At 39.0% G+C, this 13,558-nt stretch overlaps 1 long non-coding RNA gene across 1 annotated transcript in view; it reads right to left on the reverse strand.

Moving 5' to 3' along the window:
- LOC104856445 overlaps positions 1–13,558 on the reverse strand; it is a 292,754-nt gene that overhangs the window by 102,928 nt on the left and 176,268 nt on the right. The window lies entirely within an intron of this gene.

Raw genomic sequence — 13,558 nt, forward strand, 5'->3', positions numbered from 1 at the left:
TTCTTTTCTTTGTTTTTTTTTTTTTAATGGAATGTGCTGAATGTCTATAATTTTGTTCAGACGACTGCAGAACCTGGAAAAGCTGTTGCTGCTATCGATGCATAACATACTATTATTAGTCTTTATATATATATGTATACACACACATATATATATATAAATTGAATTTTGGGAAACTTTAACGGTGCTGCCAACTTTGGAAAAAGTCATCCCAATTTACTGTGTTGACTTGGCATTGTACAGAAATGGACAACCATATTGGTCTAGAAATATTAATTTTTTTTCCATGTGTACAGGGATAACACACCATACTAAATATGTAAGGTCATATCTATGTGGGTTTGATTACAGAAACTAATAAAGTATTCTCTAAATAATGAAAAAAGAATAAGATAAGACTATAAGGGCGAGAGGCAATTTAAATATGTTCAGGGACCATTTTCATCTTCAGAATTAAGGATTACTTTGATGTTACATCATGGCCTTTTCTCTTTTACTTTCCTTTTTAGTTTTATTTTAGGATTCCCTATTTTTAATGTTCATACAGAGACTTATTTAACTGAAATACCGAATAGTTTCTTTGGTATGAAAAACTATAATAGTACACAGGATCCTAATGAGACAGTTAATAATGTGAAATAGGAAGTAAAGGGCTAAAGGTGTAAGGAAAGTGGGAAGGGTGGGGGAAAGGTAATAAGGGAGAGGAAAAAAATATGAGAAACTGAAAAAATGGAAATAAAATGTTTGTAAATGGGGAGGGGAGGAAGGGGTGGAGGAAGGGCAGGGACAAGGGGAAAAATGAGAATCAAGACCTATTATGTAAAGGTACAGAATCCCAATGATGAATGTAATTGTATTGTATACCTAGATTGTACCAATAACCTCAATTAAAAAAAAAAAAAAGAAAAGAAAATTCCAGTTGTAACCCAGGTTGTTCATATGTCAGGCTGGTCATAACTCAAGGGTCCACTGTAATTTAATTTTTATTTATGTCTACATTTAACAACATAGAGAACCACTAAAAATGTAACAAGTGACCCTGGCTCACTGGTGCAAGGTAGTCCCAGCTCACCACTGGATGTGGCCTTCAGTGAAAGCCTGAAGATGACAAGGGGCATTGGAAGCTAAAGCCTAGTCCCAGACACCAAGCACATATATAGCACGATTTGCTGTTTCACTCACTTAGCAGTTATACAGTGCTAACTATACACTAGGTGTTACACAAGCACTCTGCAAATATTCACTCTGACAGCATGGCTTTGCCTGAACCCAGCTCTTGCAATGGAACTAGCACTCACAGTCTACAAGGGTGAAGGGGGGTCTTGAGTCTATCAGGAAATGGCTCATGACTTTTACACTGGCCAAGGAGAGACAAAGTTGAGTATCAAGTGGGAAATCTGTAACTAAGATTCACTCCCAAGTACAGCCATTAATAAAGCATCATACAAAAGAGTTTGTGAATGTCTCCAATTGGGCATAGGATGAAAACAGATTGTCCAACAGGAATTCTGAAAATCTACCAAGGAGAATGTGGGAGGAGTGACTGGTTATGATTATGAAGATTGAGAACACTGAGACCATCACATCTGAAGACTACAGGGTACTAAGGACAAGTACCTCTACCTAGATTGCTTTGGAACCCAAGCTAAAAAATACTAGAGCCACATGAGACTTTTCAGAGTCTCATACACAGCCTGAAGAGTAAACATGAAGGGAAAAAGCTGCCATTATGGTGACTAAAAACACCAAGTTCTTTGAAAGACTTGATACTGCATTATAATATGATATAAAGATAAAACTAGCCAGGTACACCAATGAATCCAGCTGCTTAGGAGACGGGAGCAAGAGCAACAGCAAGTTCAAGGTCAGCCTGCGCAACTTGATGAGACCCTGTCTGAAAATAACAATAAGGACTGAGCATGAGCCTCTGCGTCCAGCCCCCAGTAACAAAAAGAAAAAAAAAAAAGCCAGGGATTTGGTTCAGTGCTTCCTCCGCCTGCCTCGCAAGTACAAGGACCTGAGTTCAATCCCCAGCACCCAAAAAAAAAGAAAAAAAAATCAGCTTCACATACAAACCAATAAATGGATAAATAGTATAAACAGTTCTAGGTTGTAGTCAACAGAGTCAATTTAAGAAATTTAAGAACAATATAAATTATTTTGAAAGTATTAGTGACGTTTTATGAATTTCTGCACCTGCCAGGTAACCAGAATCTTGGAACTAGATGAGTACTATTGGTTACTCTTTCAACAGAAAAGAGTGGATACCAGAAGTACAATGTGGGAAGCTACATATTTTGAGGATTAATTGGACACAGAGGTAAAGTAATGAGCTTTGCTCAAATTCTAGAAGCTGTTGACAAGTTTTTCACTGAGCTGAGCAGTGCTTTGGTGAGCGTCACCCTAATTTAAAATGAGGGGACCATAGGAGGTATTTTATTTTTCTGTTCCACTTTTCAGTTCACTTACAGATTTAACTAGGATTACCCTTAAATTTCCCATTATTGTATGTGTATTGAGTAGACACTTATATTAAATCATATTCATTTTCTTTATGTTGGTGATTTCTCAGGGGCCAATTCTGGGTTTGATATTATACAAGGAAGAAGAGAAGACCCTGTCCATGCCCTGGAGGTTTGTAATCTCAGCACGACAGGCAGAGCTGTGATGGTCTGACTAATAAAATTCAGGGTTGAATGAGTTACTACCATGGCTTAATTTGCTCTAGGAACACTTCCAATTATATATAGAATCATGGGACCGAGAGAAAGCCGGCATTGTGAAAAGATGGATGCTCAGTGCCTTTACCACCTCCCTACTCTCAATTTCACCCGGGGACCTAGGGGAAGAGGAGGAGAAAAGCGAAGTCATCTTTCTGAGAGGTGACATTTCTGCTTTCCACAATGGGCAGGCCACGAGCATCTACAATGGGGCATTAATGCAAACTGGAATTGAAGCTCAGTGATACCTTTTTTTATTTCGTTCTGAAATTAAGCTCTGAATAGAAGGGAGCTTACTATTTGAATAGATCCAGCCTTAAAATGTTGCCCTGATTGAAGGCAGAAGAAAGATATAAGGATTCTTTATATCAAGATGCTCCTGGTGAATGGTTGGAGATGCCATAACTCTACTCACCAGTGAGCAATCATTTCTGTAGTCTCTAGACAGGAGGGCTGGACCCAGTTACCATCACATCGAAACCTGTCCATAACCATTCAATCTTCTTTTTTGGAAACCTTGGAAAACTCATAGCCTTCAGGAGCATATTTCATGCATAAAAAACTTTCACCCACAAAAGTCTGACCAGGATGATTCTCCCACATCTTTTGCACACTATCGCTTTATCCTCCTGTGAGTGGACCTCTCCTTGTTATCCCAACAGCCCAGACATTCACACTAGCTCGCAAGTCCCTCTACCTTTTACCACTCTTTAAAACAATGATGTATTGACTTCTTTACATATTCCAGATATTAGTCCCCTGTCTGAGGACTAATTTTACTGGCAAAACCTTTTTGTCATTGGAAGTTGTCTCTTCACTCTGTCCTTTGTTTCCTTTGCTGTGCCAAAGATTTATCATTCCACAAAATCCTATTTGTTGATTTTAGAATTATAGTGGTCTCAGCTATTCCCCTTCTAGGTATCTTCCCTAAAGAGTTACAGACGTCATATGACACAGAGACATACATACCCATGTAGCACAGGTCACAGTAGCTAAATCTTGAAAGGTTCCTATTTGCCCAACAACAGATGAACAAAGAAAGAAAATGTGGTATCTACATGTGATGGAGTACTCCTCAGCCATAAAGGATAGATTTGAGTCGTTTATAAGAAAATGGATGCACCTTGAGACCACAATGCTAAGTGAATAAAAAAGACGCGAAGGTTAAACATCACACGGTTTCCCGTACTTGAGAAACCCAAGCATAAGCAATGTAAAGAGCAAAAATAAAGATGGTCTTTTTGCAGGCAGAATGCAGATCTAGAGATGGGGGTGGATGAAAGGGAAGGAAGGGGAAAGAGAAGTAGAAGAGATTAAAATGCAGTATGTACAAGTTCCAGCTCCCCACAATGAATGTATTCATTACGTATGGCCAATGTGTACCAAGAAAAACAAAGAAAAATGTTTTCTTCCCTAAGATAAAGAAAATTATGATTTACTGAGTGATGACCCATCACTGCTGCTCAGAAGTCCCTGCTGCTTCTTTTAGTTTTTCATTCTCTGGGACAACCTCACTAGTGACTCCTGTCCAACTCCTTTCTCCTGGCATGCTGGGAAAACAAAGAACCAGCTGATGACAGGGCTCTGGAAGGTTTAGAAATCATGAACCAATCACTTCTGAGCTTTGAGAAGTATCAGCACAGCTGCTGCTACCCCATTTCCTCCTTGCTACACAACCCAGAAAGGCAGAGAAAGGGACAGGAAATGTGGCTTTTCAAACCCTGTCCCAGCCTGCCCTGGAGAGCAGGCAGAGCCTTCAGTCTCTGCTTTCATTGCCTGGATTGAGTGTGTCAATTAGTCATCAGCTGCTCAACTACCACTCCCCACCAGGGAAGGAAAGAAATAAAAGATTCCTATCCTCTCATATTTTACAGTTAGAATTGAAATTAAGATCGAAGTAATTTTGTGTACACTCTCCCAATGAAGTGCTGCTTCCTGCAGAGAATCTCGGAATATAGAACCCTCTTACCTCTCTCCTGTCTTTATCACATCAGCTCCTTAACATTTAATTTTCCCCTTCCCCCTTGGGAGGAGTAAAATACCAATGAATAAAATTATAGGTTACTGCCTCAGGAGGCTGCAAACAAAACCATGGTAGAAAAATGTATATAATTCTTTGAAGCTGAAAATAATTATGTCCATTGTATTGGTTGTAACACATTTTTATGTTGCGTCTCTAAGATCTGCAGGGCTATTATAATATTTCTAACAGTTGTTTTCAGTAGACTGGCAGACCCACGAGCATGGTAGGGTTAAAAGGCCTCATGATAAAAGGTTATTATTAAAAACACTCATTTCTGGAGCTTAAGGAAACATTATACTGACGTATGGATCAGTGCTGAAATTTTAATTCTCTAATTGGCTTTTTATAGATCTGTACACTGAATATTAAACACAAGGATTTCTTTTCATTATATTTCCAAAATGATTCTGCATTGTTTTATTCAGTAACTTTATCTGATTTTAAATTTTTTTTAGGTAGATTGTACTGTTTTAGCGCAGTCTGCTGTCATCACATATTATCTTGCTGCTTACTGACATGGTTATGAAATATTGCATATTTCCAATCATCTGGGTGCTGTACAATCAAGAAGGCATAGATAAGCAAAGTCTGTGGAAAATCCTAAAATCTCTTTGTAGCCAGTACTTCATCTTCAAGATTTTTCTCCACCAAACATTTCACAAAATTTGTTAATAAAAATCAACAATTTCCAGTTTCCTCCTAACCATGCTAATGCATTAATGAAAATGAAAATGATGAGAAGCAGATAAACAATTACATAACAATAAAGGGAGAAATATAATTGACATACGAATAAACTTGTACTTCAGTGCAGTAACGCAAGGTGAGGAAAGCTTAGTGTGCCCTTTCTGTTCCTTAATAATCTCTGGAAGAGGAAAGAGATCCAGCCTTTCATCCTAAATGGGCCTTTTTGCTAGAGCTCATACATCCGGGCCTGCTGGAGGCCCAGAAAGGTGTGGCAAGGTGACCTTTGCACTTGGAGGAGGCTCTGGGTTCCAGGAACCAGCAGCCAGTACTAACACCCAGTCCAGTTTGGTCATCTTGGTGGGCATCCAAGACTTTAGCCTTGACATCAATGAAAGCAGCCAGAGTGGAAAACAAGGAAGCAATTTGCCACTGATATAGGGCAAATAGATGTAACTCCCAAACCTACTAGATATCCAAGACGTGAGTTTGTGTTCTCTAAAAGTGAAGCATGAATTCTAGGAACAATGGAGATTAGGAGTAGGAAAAATTTATTGAGAGAAAGAAAGCTTCTGTCTAAGACAGGCAGAAGGGGGACCGGAAAGTGGGTTGCCTGTCCACCCCACTTCTCAGCGATATTTTATACAGCAAAACCACATAGTGAGGCAGACACAAAGTGGGACAAACCTAGAAGACCCAATGGAAAATTACTAGGTGGACGTGAGGTGGAGCAAAACCGTGACCAACCAATACAATTACTAGTACAATCACCCAGGTAATATTGATTAAATGGGGGAGCAAGTCACGTAGCAAGCATACAAGGATTTTCAGTAAGGGTGGGGATCAGGGATATTTCCTGGAAAGGCTAAGTTAAAACTTTGGCCCCTCCACCCAGGTGACTGATACCTATTTAGAATACCAATCACTGCTATGCATCCTTAGGGGAAGCACAGGGATGTGGGAGCTTCTCTCCTTCTACAATTCTGGCCTTTGGTGAAAGGGTCTTTATTGACCTCCATGTTAGCTCCTTGACTGTCCTCTTCATGTTGGCTCCTCCTGGGCTCGCCCTGTCTAACTGCCTACAAGATATCTAATTAACTTACCTATCTGCAATAACATCACATGGAAACCGAGAGGACCTGAATCTGCATAATCATGAAATAAACCAAGAGTGAATCAGAGTGGTTAGAAACCAGGAAATCATTATCACTCTTAATGTAGTCTCCTGGTGGCCTTTCCAGTTAGGCTAGAAAACCCAGGGGGTAAGAGGAATTGCAAATTTAAAGCTGTAGTTGTGTGTATGTATTTAATCTTTCACTTTTGTGACTCATTCCGTTCCCTGCCTCCCCACCTCTCAGACCACTTATTTTTCCTATGCCCCCGAGAAATCTGCCTTGGCTTATGTAAGCATAGTCAGGTAGGGGGTTATGCTTTCTCTGATAAAAGATTGGGAAGATCAGTCTATATTGGATTGACTCAAGGTTGTAAAACACTTAAACATCCTCACAGGCACCAAAATTCGCTCACAAAATTGACTCTCCTAAGTCTTATCCTGTTTTCAAAGCCATCAGGGAATGTACTTATATGAGGGAACAGAACTAAAAGGAAATACAGTTCTGTTCTCAGCTTGCCCACCCTTCTCCCCGTCCCTGTGGAGGGAGCACATGCATTTTGTATTCAGTGCAGGAGAGGGCACAGCGATAGCTGTGGACCGCCCTGAAGTGCTGCCTGGTGGGCCCACATTGGGAATTCACTGGTTCTGCTTTGTAGACATAGTTCATTCCTGTCAGAAGTACTTCAAACCACATCTGGTGACCTTTAAGGATCCAGGGAATTAAGGGAAAAAGACTGTGAGACTGGAGACAGGACAAAAAAAACAGCATTTTTTTCCAAAGCAAAAGGAAGCTGGATGCTACAAAATGCAGACAAGTGAGCACATTTGTTAGCACAATTATAGCCATCAAGAATAAAAGCCAGCCTGTGATTCCAGCACACTGGGATGCTGAGGCAGGAGGGTCACAAGTTCAAGCCCAGCATGGGCAAATTTGTGAGACCCTGCCTCCAAATAAAAAACAAAAAAAGGCCAGGGATGTAGCTCAGTTCAAAGGCCTTGGGTTCAGTCCTCAATAAAAAAACACCAACTCCAACTTCTTAAAGTAAACCTGAAATTAAATTTCAATACAGACATACTCAAAACTCAGTTTTGAGTTAGGCATGATGGTACACACCTGTAATCCCTGCACTCTGGGAGGCTGAGGCAGGAGGGCTGCTGTGAGGCTGAGGCCAGCTTGAGCTCCATAGTGAGTTCAAGGACAGCCTGAACTACATAGCAAGACCCTGTCTCAAAAAACCAAAAACAAAAAAACAAATAAACTCAAGTCTGCAGCTTCCCAACTCCAAATCTAGGTTAATAGCTTAACCTCTCCAAAACACCAAATGCAGGCCACAGAAGCCCAAACTTGTGTGTTTATTGTCAGGGTTAAGGAGATGATGCCTATAAAGTTTTCTGCACAGGAACTGGCATATTACATGTGTCAGCTATTAAAATTATTACCAACACTTATGTGAGATCATGAACAAATATGTAAAGATCACTATTTCTCCAGAAAAGATGTGCTTCCCATTTGTACAAATAACAATGCTTTTCAGTTCCCAGAAAGTAGACCAAGACCAACTAGAAAAAATTTCAAAACAAGACTCTCTCTTTGTGTATTCAAGAGTATAGACTTTTTAAACTGAAAAATAACATTTTATGCTTTTATCACTACAACACAATGTTTTGAAGTACATATAAAATGCAGAATGGATAAATCTAGCAAATTAACAAATTGCTACCTCACTGAGTTATTATTTTAGGGTAACAAACATAATGCCCACTGTTCCCATTTCTCAAAGATACATTTCTTCATTAACTATAGTTGGAAATAGTTCCTAGTGTTTCACTTATCAAAAGAATTTAACCATCTATAACAGAAGCAAGATTTGTTTTCTTCCTAGCATTACATGAACTAATTCAAAGTGTAACAGTCTTTCAATTTAATAAATACTATATGATGCATTTGCTTATTTACCAATAAAAAAGTACAAAAGGAGGGGAAAAGCATGCTTCTCGGGCAGTCTGTCCACATAATCCTCTAGTATAACAAGAGCGCATATTTATTCATTTTCTAACACATGCAAAAAAAAATCTATTTGGTGTCCGTGTGTGCCTACAACTAAGGATACAATTAACACAGCAACCCCTGCATGGAAGACTTAGCTACCCTAAAAGCACACTTCTATTCTTGGATTACGTGGTTGAGGCCACCCAGATGAATAAGTGAGGTGCATCCATATAACTTAAGAGTTCTTTACTTTGCAGTTTGTAAAAACACAATTGCTGTTTCCAGAAATCTCCTATGGGTAGTGTCTACTTTATACTTTCAAAGCATCTCTTTCTTTCTGTACAAATTTTTTTTTCTGTTTCTCAGTATGTGTTTGCTGTACATGGCTGCATCATCATGGGGAGTAGTTACACGCACATAACACATCTTAATTCTTTGTATTTCCTCCTCTCCATCGCTAGATCCCCTGCCAAGTTACAAAGGATTTATCTCCCATTTTCTACTATCTACTTTTAATTTTGCTCTTTAAATTATTTATAATCTGAGATATTTAGCCATTTGTGTCTGACATTTTACTTGGCATCATGGTCTCAAGGTGCCTCTGTTTTCCTACAAATGACTCAACTCTATCCTCTTTAAAGGCTGCATAGTACTCCACTGTGGATAACTGCCACCTTTCTAATCCAGTCATCTGGTGACAGTCATGCAGGCCACTTTCAAGATTTAGCTATGGTGACTCGTGCTGCTATAAACATGACTGTGCACACACCACTGCATAATGATGTCTTTTATTCTTTCAGGAAGATACATAGAAGAAAAGCTGGGTTGAACAGAATTCCCATTTTTCATTTTTTGAAGAATCTCCACTCTTGTTTCCATAGCGGTTGTACCAGTTTACATTCTCACCAACAAAACAATTCTTTTCTCCACTTCCTATCACCTCCCAAGCTATTACATCACGTGAAGTTGGTACTTACTCCATTCTGAACAGAAAATGTCTCATCTGGATGGCCTCAACCATGTAAAGAAAGAACAGAAGTGTTCTTTTAGAGTAACTAATTCTTCCATGCAAATACAGGCCATTACCGCATGCTGTCATTTTATAATTTGTATCTCTCATCATCATTGATTCTAAACCTTTAAGGAGCACAGCTCCACTCAGAAATAACAAGAATAGAGCCGGGTGTGCTGACACACACCTGTAATCCCAGCACTCCAGAGGCTGAGGTAGGAGGACAGCTGTGAGTTTGAGGCCAGCTTGGGCTACATAGTGAGTTCCAGGTCAGTCTCAACTACATAGTGAGGCTCTGTCTCAAAAAATCAAAATAAATAAATAACAAGCATATAATATATTCAAGAAATCACAATAGTTTATGGCTATTCCATTCTGGGGAATGGTACCCAAAGCTACGTGGAACACAAATACACTAGAACTGAGGAAGTAAATCAGGAACCACTTACATAACAACCTCCACTTACAATCAGGTTCAAAATAGTAGCTCATCTTGGTGATCATGGCTACAGACCCTTGGAAGATCAAATGTTTTTCATTTCAAACATTTAATAAAAAAGTCTTTATATTAAAAACAAAAATGGTCCTGGCTATTTTTATCCCAGTGTGGGGTTCAGCTTTTACTTGAACTACTCAAAGTCCATAGAAAAGCTGGAAAGTGTCACGGTCACTAAATCACTGTTTCTCCTGCTTCCATAAGAAAAAAATTAAAGGAAAGGAAAATATTCTGTGTATCAAGAAATCTAGAGGTTAAAGGAGTGTGAAAAATACAAGTCAGCACTGGTTGAGTGAGTCACTTACGGCCCTCAGGGAGTCATTATTGGTTAACTACAGTCAATTCTACCTCTAGGTGGACAATAAGTAAAGCTAGGACAGAATCTATAGTCAGGATGTTATTTCCTTAAGCAGACCGAGCTGTGGGAGCAGAGAGGAAACATTCATACCCTGTTCTAGAACCCAGCATCAGGAACAAAGCTGTCCTTGGCGATGCACACAGTGGACAACTGCTGTGTCCTTGCAGCTCTTCCACGACAGTGAGTTGCAGCTGGCCCGGCCCATTGTGTGGAGCAGCGCTACGCCCTCCAGCACCACGGATGATGCCTGTGACTGCAGAGCTTTTACAATTACCCGGAAATGCTTGTTAAGCACAAAAATCCTTAAGTCACCACCTACAAGCACTGCATCAGAATCTGCAGGAGAGGGGCTTGGAAAACTAAATATTTAATAAGCGCCCCTGATGATTCTCACCTATACAGAGGCTGGGGAAGCTGCATGGACGAGTTCTAGGCCCAGGCGCACCCCTCTGTGTTGCGCTCCTGGGCCCTAAGCGGGGTCTGACTGGCCTGAGGCACCCATCGGCCGTCTGAGCCACTCCATTTGGCAGTGAGGCTTCCGTGATCAAATAACTGTATGTCTGTGATATAAGCCAAATTACAAAATCAAGCGGCTTAAAAAGAAACAGTAGTTCATTAGAGAAGTTGTTTCCATCAAGTCTCTCGCTGTTTTTGGAATAGAAAGTCAAAACAAAGGCTTTAGTTGGCATAATATTTAAAAGCCACTTTCAGTATACCAGTCTCCCGAAAGAGGAAAATTCCACATTAAATAGAAAATTTAAAAAAAAAAACCCATAAGCACAAAAAATACCCATCTAAATTAAACCTAAATATTAATTTATTTTAAATATTCAGTAACAATTTTACTTTATTAACCATATCCTACATGGAGTCCATAATCATTACAGAAATTTTTCATAAACACTCTGTCATGTTATATAATCACTTGGATTAATTTTATTATCTTAAAGGAAAGTTAATTAAAATCAAATTAATTTATTAGAAAGCAAAAACAAATAAAAATTTGGTTTTTGCTTTAAGAATCTTGTTATTTAGTCAGCTCCTAATTTCAATATTTCAATATTGAATATTTCAGAATACAGCACTTTGAAATGCCCCAAATATAGCCCAGTGTTCCATGTTAGTTGTGGCTGCTTGATTATTTTTCAGGGCACTGTGAGCAAAAATTACAGCCTCTGCCCTTACAACACCAGAACAGGATACCCTTGGTCCCCTCCCCTGGTCTCACCTATTGACAAAGAAAGGCAGCAACCTTAAAGTCACAGATGGAGGCCATAGGTTGAGAAAATCTCCTTCCTGATCCAGGACATTTAGGTTTGTTTAAGAGAAAAAAACTAATAAATAAACCAAGCCTTCCAATTTTGCAAGTCACTTTTTTTTTTTTGGTAGCAGGGATCGAACTTGGGACCTCGCACTTTCGTACTTGCCAGGCAGGTGCTGTGAACCTGAGCTAAAACCCCAGCCCTTTCACTGTGTTTTTTATCACCTTTCATATTTTGTTTACTTGATTCTAATCAGTGATATGCAAGAATAATGTAACTCCTATTTCATGATGGCTAATGAGTAATATGCCTTTTTCTTTTTTTTTTTGTACCAGGGTTCATACTCGGGACCCTGCACTTTCAAGGCAGGCAGAGGCACTACTGAACTAAATCCTTGGCCCTGTAAGTCACTTATTTTTAAGCCACTTTAGTATTGAGACTTTTTGCTAGATCAATCTATCCTATATACTAATACATTAGACCAAAAACATCCCTTGCAAACAAAAAATTGCCAAAAATAATAAGAAATTCAGAAAAGGTATAAAATAATCACCATCACTTTACAATATATATTAAACTTAACTGAATTTCTATTTGTATATTTTAAAAATTCCTTTTAAAGTAACTGTCAGTTCTCACTTCCAGCACCGATTCTCAGTACCTACTCTCTTTGGATGTTATCGTGAAAGTGTGAATGACCTTTCAGGTTATTTATGATGTCAAATGAACTATCCTCAAAATTGTTATCCTTTTACGGTCAGCAAATCCTTGCAAAGTTCAAGAGATTCATAAATAATGAAAGTTAATATTCTGCTACAATATTTATGAAAAATTGTAAAGCAGAGACATGGACTTCATAATAAGACAATATTTTCTCACTGGCAACTCAGATCAATAAAGATTATATTTCCAAGGTGAAAGTTTTCAAGGCACAATTTCTATTTTCATACTTCCCTATGAGAAGATATTTTCTGCCATTTTCTATAAATCCATGAAATCTTTGTTCAGAATTTTTCAACAAAGAATATTAAAATTCAACAGATATAACTGCTGACATCAGAGTTGCTAGGATGCTCTTCTTACTGGTTTCCTGTGCTTTGTTCTCCAGCTCTGGATAATTCTGTTTCATACAGATCACACCTGCTCTGATCACCTAGGGCATGAGTGATAAGCTCCCGGCACCTGGTGGAAAATGTCCAACACTTCCCAATTCTCCTCTCCCTTTCCTGCTTCTTTTGGAATTTGGCTACCGGGCCTCGGCACACCTGAATGTCTCCCTCCCTCTCTGTGAAGACTCCTCGCTGCTGTCTAGGGCAAGAGCCTCAACCATGGTGAAGAGTTTGTTTATGACACCAAGCCTCCAACTCCCACTCTTAGATTTCTAAAAGCCCTTTGGCAGGAGGATTTATGACTAAAGAAAACCTAATAGGAAAAAGAAGGTATGAAGGACTCACGTATAGAATGATTATAAAAAGCTTCTAAATACTTTATAATCACTAAAACAAATAAAAACCAGATTCAGCAAATAACAATACAGAATACCTAGAGTTTCTTACAAATAATGGATAATTTTTAACATAAATGTATCCCGCGATACTTATACAAACTATGATTGTCTAAAATACAAATGTAACTGATCCTTCTGTTTTATGTGCACCCCTAAACAAAGACAATATAACGAATGAACACAGCAATGAATGCCACACATTAGTAAAGCAGGGATTTAAAGTCTACGCTTATGTATACCAGTCAAGATGTGTATGCGAGAGAATGGGCCAACAAGTATCTATTTGCAAGAATTAGTTTACACGGAAAAAAAAGACATAGAGAAAAGGAGAAGGAGGGAAAGAGGAGAAGAGGGAAGTCAGTATCTGTCACCTCTCAGGCTCCCAGGGCTAG

Source organism: Fukomys damarensis, unplaced genomic scaffold, assembly GCF_012274545.1.
Source record: "Fukomys damarensis isolate Sample0158 unplaced genomic scaffold, DMR_v1.0_HiC HiC_scaffold_19, whole genome shotgun sequence".
Taxonomy (NCBI): domain Eukaryota; kingdom Metazoa; phylum Chordata; class Mammalia; order Rodentia; family Bathyergidae; genus Fukomys; species Fukomys damarensis.